Raw genomic sequence first — 11,836 nt, 5'->3', positions numbered from 1 at the left:
GAGCTAGCCACAATAACGACTAGCCACAATAGTGGAATTTGCGGTTCGCCTTCAAAATAAAAGTCCCTCATTGAAAGTGATAAGTGGCATAATTGGACTAGATAATGCTAAACAAGGTTGGAATGTTAACAAAAGACAATAATTAGTTAATCTGACCCAAAAATATATAATCTCTATACCGGGCGGTGTCAGAAGAAGGCCCTACAAATTTGAGGCCGGCCGATATTAGCCTTTTTATGGATGTATTTGTATTGTCATTTAATCCACCGAAAAGGACCGATATAAAATGTGGAGAAAACGCTAGGGAAAAAAGCCGTTCATAGAATTTGAGTTTATTTGTGCATTTCATTATTTGTCCTGAAGAGGGCACTCTTTGCATGGCTATAAGCCTAACTTGCCTTGGCGGTTTACAGCAAAACTGGACACTATAACCACAGAGACAGATATTTCACTGTAAATGTGAAGCGTCCGCTTGGTCTTTCCACTAACTACCAAATATGGTAGTGAGAGGAATCCCATTGTCCGGCAGTGGGAGAAGATGGAACTAGATGGATTTTGGCCGATATTCTGCACATTTTCTCATCAATGAAACATTTGACCTCAATACAGTTTTCTGTTCCTAAAACTAGAATCTGTTACAAACAGAGTGCACAAAGGTTTGTAGACTTTACCCTTTGCCAATTTTTTTTATTGTCTTGTTTAGGAGTGCAAAGGCGAATTGAGTTATTGCACACGCGCACTTCACAGAGTAGGCGTTCCCTAACGGAAATATGCAAACACATGCTAGAACGCGCCAATAGGATCTCGCTAGCCCGTGCTTGGCTCTGCCCACCTCCTGGTGTGTTTATTGCTTTCGGCAAAGGGTATTCCTCAAGCTCTGTCATTTAGTACGAACAAAATAATAATTATGCACTCACTAACTGTAAGTCGCTCTGGATAAGAGCGTCTGCTAAAATGACTAAAATGTAAAAAATTTAAATGTATTTCAAATGTTTTCAGAGACACAAAAAATATATATCAGGTTACAAAGTAGTGCTTCGTAGCTACATTTTGATGTTTGGGTTGTCACTTGTCAGGGACTGGTCCAAATTCACGTTTCGCTAACTTCAACGGGGTAGTGACGTCCCAAGGAACCACAAAGAGTTACAGCAAGTTGCAAAGAAAACAGGAGCTGCCTCCACAATTCCAGCACCATTTAAACTTCAACATCATCAAATTACCTATGCTTAGTCTAATACAGTGACAACTAAAAGATATAAAAAACCATTTAGTCCAATCAACGTAACCTAAATATGATGTGGCTGTCCATGGTTCTGATTTCTCTCTGTGTGTGTGTGCGCGCACGTTCGTGCAAGTAGAAAAAACATGTTGACTCACCCGATTTGTAGAGAAACGCCAATGCCATCCTCCTCTCTTTCATGTTGAAGAAACGGTCGATCACTCTGTCATATAGTACACACTTTCATTGTTTTTGTCTTAGGCTACCTGGCTAAAAAGCTTGCTCGCTAGGGTAACTTCCTTTCATGGGCAACATTAACTAGTTAACATTAGCCTTCTACATCTAGCTACATATTGAACTTCCATCCTCTCAGGCCAGGGGCACAATGTATGAATTTATGGTTGATAAGAATCGCTGTTATATTAATTGGCCAGTACGGAGAATTAAGTTAGTCTAAATCCCTATCTCCATCCATGGCTAATTTAGGAAAGGGCCAATTTTAGCTAGCTAGCCACTGGAGGACAACAACAATGAGTTTCTGTCAGTGACATATCAAATCAAATTTTATTTGCCACATGAGCCGAATACAACAGGTGTAGACATTACTGTGAAATGCTTACTTACAGCCCTTAACCAACAATGCATTTATTTCTGAATAAAAAAGTAAAATAAAACAACAACAAAAAAAGTGTTGAGAAAAAAAGAGCAGAAGTAAAATAAAATAACAGTAGGGAGGCTATATACAGGGGGGTACCGGTGCAGAGTCAATGTGCGGGGGCACCGGCTAGTTGAGGTAGTTGAGGTAATATGTACAGTGGGGAAAAAAAGTATTTAGTCAGCCACCAATTGTGCAAGTTCTCCCACTTAAAAAGATGAGAGAGGCCTATAATTTTCATCATAGGTACACGTCAACTATGACAGACAAAATGAGAAAAAAAAATCCAGAAAATCACATTGTAGGATTTTTAATGAATTTATTGGCAAATGATGGTGGAAAATAAGTATTTGGTCAATAACAAAAGTTTCTCAATACTTTGTTATATACCCTTTGTTGGCAATGACACAGGTCAAACGTTTTCTGTAAGTCTTCACAAGGTTTTCACACACTGTTGCTTGTATTTTGGCCCATTCCTCCATGCAGATCTACTCTAGAGCAGTGATGTTTTGGGGCTGTCGCTGGGCAACACAGACTTTCAACTCCCCTCCAAAGATTTTCTATGGGGTTGAGATCTGGAGACTGGCTAGGCCACTCCAGGACCTTGAAATGCTTCTTACGAAGCCACTCCTTCGTTGCCCGGGCGGTGTGTTTGGGATCATTGTCATGCTGAAAGACCCAGCCACGTTTCATCTTCAATGCCCTTGCTGATGGAAGGAGGTTTTCACTCAAAATCTCACGATACATGGCCCCATTCATTCTTTCCTTTACACGGATCAGTCGTCCTGGTCCCTTTGCAGAAAAACAGCCCAAAAGCATGATGTTTCCACCCCCATGCTTCACAGTAGGTATGGTGTTCTTTGGATGCAACTCAGCATTCTTTGTCCTCCAAACATGACGAGTTGAGTTTTTACCAAAAAAGTTATATTTTGGTTTCATCTGACCATATGACATTCTCCCAATCCTCTTCTGGATCATCCAAATGCACTTCAGACGGGCCTGGACATGTACTGGCTTAAGCAGGGGGACACGTCTCGCACTGCAGGATTTGAGTCCCTGGTGGCGTAGTGTGTTACTGATGGTAGGCTTTGTTACTTTGGTCCCAGCTCTCTGCAGGTCATTCACTAGGTCCCCCCGTGTGGTTCTGGGATTTTTGCTCACCGTTCTTGTGATCATTTTGACCCCATGGGGTGAGATCTTGCGTGGAGCCCCAGATTGAGGGAGATTATCAGTGGTCTTGTATGTCTTCCATTTCCTAATAATTGCTCCCACAGTTGATTTCTTCAAACCAAGCTGCTTACCTATTGCAGATTCAGTCTTCCCAGCCTGGTGCAGGTCTACAATTTTGTTTCTGGTGTCCTTTGACAGCTCTTTGATCTTGGCCATTGTGGAGTTTGGAGTGTGACTGTTTGAGGTTGTGGACAGGTGTCTTTTATACTGATAACAAGTTCAAACAGGTGCCATTAATACAGGTAACGAGTGGAAGACAGAGGAGCCTCTTAAAGAAGAAGTTACAGGTCTGTGAGAGCCAGAAATCTTGCTTGTTTGTAGGTGACCAAATACTTATTTTCCACCATAATTTGCAAATAAATTCATTAAAAATCCTACAATGGGATTTTCTGGATTTTTTTTTCTCAATTTGTCTGTCATAGTTGACGTGTACCTATGATGAAAATTACAGGCCTCTCTCATCTTTTTAAGTGGGAGAACTTGCACAATTGGTGGCTGACTAAATACGTTTTTTCCCCACTGTACATGTGGGTAGAGTTAAAGTGACTATGCATAAATCATTAACAGAGTAGCAGCAGCGTAAAAATATGGGGTGGGGGTGTGGGGGGCAATGCAAATAGTCCGGGTAGCCATGATTAGCTGTTCAGGAGTCTTATGGCTTGGGGGTAGAAGCTGTTGAGAAGCCTTTTGGACCTATACTTGGCAATCCGGTACCCCTTGCCGTGCGGTAGCAGAGAGAACAGTCTATGACTAGGGTGGCTGGAGTCTTTGACAATTTTGAGGGCCTTCCTCTGACACCGCCTGGTATAGAGGTCCTGGATGGCAGGAAGCTTGGCCCCAGTGATGTACTGGGCCGTACGCACTACCCTCTGTAGTGCCTTGCGGTCGGAGGCCGAGCAGTTGCCATACCAGGCGGTGATGCAACCAGTCAGGATGCTCTTGATGGTGCAGCTGTAGAACTTTCTGAGGACCCATGCCAAATCTTTTCAGTCTCCTGAGGGGGGGAATAGGCTTTGTCGTGCCCTCTTCACAACTGTCTTGGTTTGTTTGGACCATGATAGATCGTTGGTGATGTGGACAACAAGGAACTTGAAGCTCTCAACCTGTTCCACTACAGCCCCGTCGATGAGAATGGGGGCGTGCTCAGTCCTCTTTTTTTTCCTGTAGTCCACAATCATCTCCTTTGTCTTGGTCACGTTGAGGGGAGAGGTTGTTATCCTGGCACCACACAGCCAGGTCTCTGACCTCCTCCCTATAGGCTGTCTCATCGTTGTCGGTGATCAGGCCTACCACTGTTGTGTCATCGGCAAACTTAATGATGGTGTTGGAGTCGTGCCTGGCCATGCAGTCATGGGTGAACAGGGAGTACAGGAGGGGACTGAGCACGCACCCCTGAGGGGCCCCCGTGTTGAGGATCAGCGTGGCAGATGTGTTGTTACCTACCCTTACCACCTGGGGGCGGCCCGTCAGGAAGTCCAGGATCCAGTTGCAGAGGGAGGTGTTTAGTCCCAGGATCCTTAGCTTAGTGATGAGCTTTGAGGGCACTACGGTGTTGAAGGCTGAGCTGTAGTCAATGAATAGCATTCTCACGTAGGTGTTCCTCTTGTCCAGGTGGGAAAGGGCAGTGTGGAGTGCAATAGAGATTGCATCATCTGTGGATCTGTTGGGGCGGTATGCAAATTGGAGTGGGTCTAGGGTTTCTGGGATAATGGGATAATGGTGTTGATGTGAGCCATGACCAGCCTTTTAAAGCACTTCATGGCTACAGACGTCAGTACTACGTAGTCATTTAGACAGGTTATCTTAGTGTCCTTGGTCACGGGGACTATGGTGGTCTGCTTGAAACATGTTCGTATTACAGACTCAGTCAGGGACATGTTGAAAATGTCGGTGAAGACACGTGCTCTCGATGCGACGTGATTGGAGTGAAGCCATATCCAAACTGGCTTTGGTGCGCCAAGACCATTCACAGTTGAGCTCACTCAGTTTAGCTAAACGCTGATTGGCTCTTATTTTCTTATTTTTTTAATCAATGGAAGCCAAATGATCGCTGGCTTCCCTTGCATTCAATGCTACGGGCGGCAACAATGTCATACTCTTTTGGACCAGACAGCATTAGATAGATGGCCTACAGGTCCAGAGACAGAGGGGCGCTGTTTCGCTCGCTCAGATGCCTTCTCTGTTAAGATACATTCAGCCTCTTACGAATTGAAGGAAAATTCTAAAACACAGAGAGACGAAAGATAAAATATTTTTTTTGTTTTTTTGTTGGTCAATTTTATTGGGAAGCCTGGCTTTCCTTGGCATCCCTGAATACACGCCACTGCTGTGATCTCTGCTTCTTTCTTGGAGCAAAGACATTTAGGCACCGAGGAGAAACTGCAATAACTTTAAAGAAATGGGAAAGATTTTCTTAGCAACATTTCCAGATGACATCAGTTTGTCTGGTTGTAAGCAAATAGAAAGCTGTGTAAACGACCTAATGTGTTTCTGATAAGATTTCAGTTCGGCTTGGATGCATATTTTATGTAGCCTAGTTGAAATACTATCAGCTTTTATATACTGAATATGCCGATATATACTGAACAAAAATATAAACGCAACATGTAAAGTGTTGGTCCCATGTTTCATGAGCTGAAATAAAAGATCACAAAATCTTTCCATACGCACAAAAACCTTATTTCTCTCATTTTGTGCACACATTTGTTTACATCCCTATTAGTGCACAGTTCTCCTTTGCCAAGATAATCCACCCACCTGACAGGTATGGCATATAAAGAAGCTCATTAAACAGCATGATCATTACACAGGTGCACTTTGTGCATGGGACAATAAAAGGCCACTCTAAAATGTCATTTTAGAGAATTTGGCAGTACATCCAACCGGCCTCACAACCGCAAAACATGTGTAACCACGCCAGCCCAGGAACTCCACATCCGGCTTCTTCACCTGCGGGATCGTCTGAGACCAGCCACCCGGACAGCTGATGAAACTGCGGAGTATTTCTGTCAGTAGTAAAGCCCTTTTGTGGGGAAAAAATAATTCTGATTGGCTGGGCCTGGATCCCCAGTGGGTGGGCCTATGCCCTCCCAACCCCACCCATGGCTGCGCCCCTACCCAGTCATGTGAAATCCATAGATTAGGGTCTAATGAATTTATTTCAATTGACTGATTTCCTAATTTGAACTGTAACTCAGTAAAATCATTTAAATTGTTGCGTTGATATTTTTGTTCAGTATAGATATCACCTCTACAGATGGTATCTAACTGCACATTCGCATTCTCTCAAGATGCTGAAAGAAGGAAATTATATTTCTCCACTCCTGTTCCTGAGTCAAAATGTAGCCTACATATGGTGTATAATTTTACTGCAAGAAATGCTTAATTCTGCAGGAGTTAATATTAAGGCTATGTGAGAGGTTATATACCTACAGTCAGTGTCCAGATTTCAGTTTCCATTTAAACCATCTGAACAGTATGCTACAGTTCCCTTGACATGCCCAGGCCTATTTGAAGTCCCTGTTTTGTGACTGTCGAATTTGTATAGCGCCTCACAATCAACACACATAATAACACCATCCTCTTTTACAACTTCACGCACATACAGTTATAGGCCCTAAAGCTAAAGCTTACGCACTAATGCCAGCTAGCCTAAAATAATGAAAGACAAACCTAAATGTAGCCTATAAATATAAATTGCAAAATGATAAATCCATAAATGTAAGGTATTATTTTCTCTTTATTCAACCCCACCACCTACCCGCCCTTCATCCACACAATATTTAACGACCCTAAACCCGCCGGCAATGCGTTCTATGGAAAATAATGAATGACATGGAAGTAAAATAATGCATCTCCGGTGGAAGGTCAGTTCCACTCTGCTAGCGCGTTGTGGAACACACCTTCCACCGGAGATGCATTATTTTCCAGAGAACACATAGAGACCCGAGTTGATTATCCATTTTATACCATTATAATTTAACCGATTTGAAACTAGAAATGTGTTAATTTGCCAGTAGAAATGTGTTCAACATCCACTAAAGTAGCTAGCAAGTTTACTAGATAGCTACAGTAGTTGCCGTGGTAACCTAACAGACTTGCTAATTTAGCTAACCAAACCATCAGTCCTAGCTTGCTAATATGAAAATAAAATTCAACAATACCAATACTGTTTTCAATTCGACTTTTGCTTTCAAAAGCAGCTACAACAAAACATGTAAAAATTAACTATACCGTGCAAATATACTGTGCGTTATAGGGAAATAATGCACGCTCTAGAATACCCTTCAAGCCACTCAGAAAGGAGTATTCAACAATGCCATGACATAAAGCCGATTTATAAACTGGATGGTTCAAGCCTTGAATGCTGATTGGCTGAAAGCTGTGGTATATCAGACCATATACCATGGGTATGACAAAATATTTATTATTACTGCTCTAATTACGTTGGTAACCAGTTTATAATAGCAATAAGGCTCCTCTGGGGTTTGTGATATATGGCCAATATACCATGGCTAAGGGCTGTACCTTAAGAACAGCCCTTAGCCGTGGTATATTGGCCATATACCACACCACCTTATTGCTTAAATAACCTTCATATCGAAGTAAACTTGGAGTCACGCGATGATATGTTGTGTGGGCCTCCCACTACGACTAGGGAAACCATGCAGTTTATTAGGCTACATATTAAATAAATAATGATGAACTTCACAGGGTGGTGAAAGTGCATGTGATGAGCTGGATGCTCCTTTGCAATAAATATTGAGGGTCTTATTCTGGTGACATGATAATGGATGCTTGGCTGCCATTTGACCCCCGACCCCCCCCAAAAATATTGCTCTTATAATAATAATCTCATAATGTACGTAGCCTACCCCCACTGTATCTGCGAGTTGTTGGCTAGAGCACACGTGCCAAGACCAGAGTGGGCACATTTGATATATAACGCAACAGTTTTTGTGACAAAACCATCAGTAGAGTTGAACATGCGATGGAAACCCATTTAACTTGTATTTTTCATTCAATAGATGGGAATTTAACCGCAAACGTTGTTTTTATGTGCACTACGTCATCACGCACAGACTTTTATCCGCAATAAGTTAGTTTGATGGAAACACATTTCTGGTGTGAAAATACACATTATTTCATGCAGAGTTTAGAATATTTGCATGAAAATCTGTCACAAATTGGATGGAAACCTAGCTAATGAGGGACTTTTATTTTGAAGGCGAAACAAAAATTCTGGGTAAAGGCAAATTAATCAATATGTGCACTTTTGGAAGTCCAACCAGCAATGAACACTGGGTTATCTGTCATCAGAAAAAGTAAAATGATCCTACATTTTCTGCTCGAGATTGATATGTGGGTTAATTTTGATTCGTAAAAAATAGCCTGACTCATTTTTATCACAATAGTTTACATTTTTAAAGATAATCTCAAAGATGCTCTACAATAAAACTTTCTTAGTGCCCAACAAGCTTTCTCTGCCCTTAACCTTGTTCTGAACACCTCCAAAACAAAGGTAATGTGGTTCGGTAAGAAGAATGCCCCTCTCCCCACCGGTGTGATTACCACCTCAGGGTTTAGAGCTTGAGGTAGTCACCTCATACAATACTTGGGAGTATGGCTAGACGGTACACTGTCCTTCTCTCAGCACATCCAAGCTGCAGGCTAAGGTTAAATCTAGACTTGGTTTCCTCTATCGTAATCGCTCCTCTTTCACCTCAGCTGCCAAACAAACCCTGATTCAGATGACCATCCTGCCCAGACTAAATCATGGACACTCTTACTGACACTTGTGGCTGCTTCGCGTGATGTATTGTTGTCTCTACCTTCTTGCCCTTTGTGTTGTTGCCTGTGCCCAATAATGTCTGTACCATGTTTTGTGCTGCTGCCATGTTGTGTTGCTACCTTGTTGTTGTCATGTGTCGCTACCATGCTGTGTTGTCATGTGTTGCTGCCATGCTGTGTCTTAGGTGTCTCTTTATGTAGTGTTGTGGTGTCTCTCTTGTCGTGATCTGTGTTTTGTCCTATATATATATATTTTTTTATCCCAGCCCCCGTCCCCGCAGGAGGCTTTTTGCCTTTTGGTAGGCCGTTATTGTAAATAAGAATTAGTTCTTAACTGACTTGCCTAGTTAAATAAAGAATATAATAATAATAATAATAATAATAATAATAATAATAATAATAATAATATATAAAAAAATATATATAAATACAATATAACAAATGTAGGGTTCTGGCAGTGGCAGGTCTTGACATGGCGATGGTCTTCTTCCACAGCCGATATGGTGGTTGTTCCCCTGGCCAGATCTTACAACGCCTGGATAGGTATTTTACGTATATCAGCTGAACACATCATATGTTATAGCAATCTGGTGCCCGACGGCACAGTCGATGACTTGCCACGCAACCATTGGTTGATGCATGGAACGTCTGAGCAGGGGAACACAACACACGTGTTGAGGCAGTTCAGAAAGGCAGTAGCGGAGGGAGCGTCGACAGTACAGGGAGGGAGAAGCGTCAGTCGTTAATGCAACATTAATGCAATTAAGGTTGCCAAAATGAGTTGGCTCTGATGTCTAACAACCATGGTTAGACTAACAATATGATGCCCAAAATGCACTGGAATGGGCTGTTTCTATTACTTGATTGGCTTTCTGTTACTTGATTGAAGTCGAGTGTGTTGTACTCTCAAAACTGTCAACACTCCATACCCAACTGTGTGCCTGTGAGATTGGTGACAGACCATTAGCTGGGTCATCTAAGGGGCATTTGCAACAGGGGCATGTGCAATGCGTGTTTCACTCCAAAGTCTCCCGAGTGCTGCTACTACTACATGTCTTGCAACATACTGTATGGCTGAATCCCAAATCACCCAATTCAACTCGGCCCTCCATTTGCACGTTCACCCGCGCCACCGTCATATGCACAAGTGTCACAAAGCTGAGGGAGTGAAAATGTGAGGGTTTAGGGGTTAATTAGACCCTCTAATAGCCACTTCGACCAAGGCTGCAGGCTCCAGAGCAAAGTGCTATCCCAACACGCACTGCAATATGTTTAGAGTTTGCGCAATTTCATACAAAATCATTGAGAGGTATGCTTAATTATATGATGTGCGTTTGTTTGTGACTGATTTCGAGACTTAACTAATTAAATGTTTAACTGTTACTGAGGTTTACATCTTGTAAAACAACGAGGGGATTTGTTTAACTGAATTTCATGCTGGTTTTATTATTTAAATGTGAACATGAATTGCATCATTCAAGTCACCAGTGTGTCCCGAAGTTGATGGGTTTATTGATCCCCTCGCCACTCTATGGAAGTCTCCATCGGTTGTCACTAGGGCCTTTTCTTGTTTGGGCAAGTCCGTCCTCTGCCCTCTCTCCTCTCTCCTCTCTCCTCCGTGACCCAGAAACGATAAGTGCTCAAGTGGTCGATAGCCTCCTTTTGGCGAGGAAGCACAAATGTAACCTACCTGAGTCTTTCGCGGAAGAGTTTTGAAATCTGCCACACCCCCTTTGAATCAGCTATTGTTTTCTCGAAGGAGAAAAGCATGCAAACATTTAAAAACGATATGCTACTTTCATCTATAAAATGTCTTGCACAACTAGCTAAATTTGTTTTTAATACTTTATAAATGTATTTTGGGATTCCACCCTGTAAACGTAATTTGCATGATGATGCGCGATTGGAGGAGTCTCATTTCATATGAGCACATTTTCGTCCATTTTCCCTCTCCTCGATTACCTTTGACCTTTTTCAAAAGGAGGCCTCAGAGAACGGAGGAGATAGGATGCAGGAGTTGAACAAATCCAATTGAGAAAAGGCCTAGATGGTATACAGCTACGGGCGGAAGTTACTTTTCGTAGCAGGTTAGGACAGCGCATATAAGCCTGGGATATCAACCACTCAAAGTTGGCCTTAGTGGGAGTGACCATAGAATTCTATGGGAGTGACCTATTGAGTAAAGTATTTGTCGTCATTTAATTTTTGCGAATCACATGACTGAGGCGTGGCTCTGTGCTTGTGTTGTGCTAGCATGCGGGGAGGGTTAGCGGGAAGGTGTTGTGGGAGATGATTGGTTGGTAGATTAAGGCAATGCATACAGTATGCGCCGGGACTATTGGCTAAAGACGGCCAAGTTTGAGGCGTTGGTCCACCAGACACTTCGCACATTTGGGCAGAAGTATCTGGGAACGAGATTAACCCTAACCTGTTTCCTAACCTTAACCTAATTATCCTTACCTGCTACATTGAATTATCCTAACCTGCTGCGTAAATTCTCCTAACTTGCTACATAAAGTCATTTCCATCCGTAGCTGTATACCATCTAGTCAAAACCTTCCCCCAACCTTCAGAGTTTCGTCAGCAATACTTGATAACTAAGGGCCCGCTGAACGAGTTGGAAGGGGCGAGGGGCTGGTTTGGGATTCACTGTATGTATGTCATCACAGATTCTATTTACATTTGGACTATGTTGGTCACACCCATAGAGAATGATAGAGGCCTCTAGTGGCCAAAAGGCCGTATTAGCATTGGCCGAGCGATTGAAGGCTTCCACCATTTTAACGTTGTCAACTGGGTGGGACTTCCAACTTAATTGGCTGATCCCTCCTAGTGACCCTGTTGGAGTCATGTCCACCTTGGTCATCAGGAGGGATCAGACAATAGTGAAGAAGAGAATGTACTACTTTAAAATGGAGAAAGCATCAATGGCGCTGCCCATG

Source organism: Coregonus clupeaformis, chromosome 37 (assembly GCF_020615455.1).
Source record: "Coregonus clupeaformis isolate EN_2021a chromosome 37, ASM2061545v1, whole genome shotgun sequence".
In the NCBI taxonomy this organism is placed as follows: domain Eukaryota; kingdom Metazoa; phylum Chordata; class Actinopteri; order Salmoniformes; family Salmonidae; genus Coregonus; species Coregonus clupeaformis.
This window is presented reverse-complemented; position numbering follows the sequence as displayed.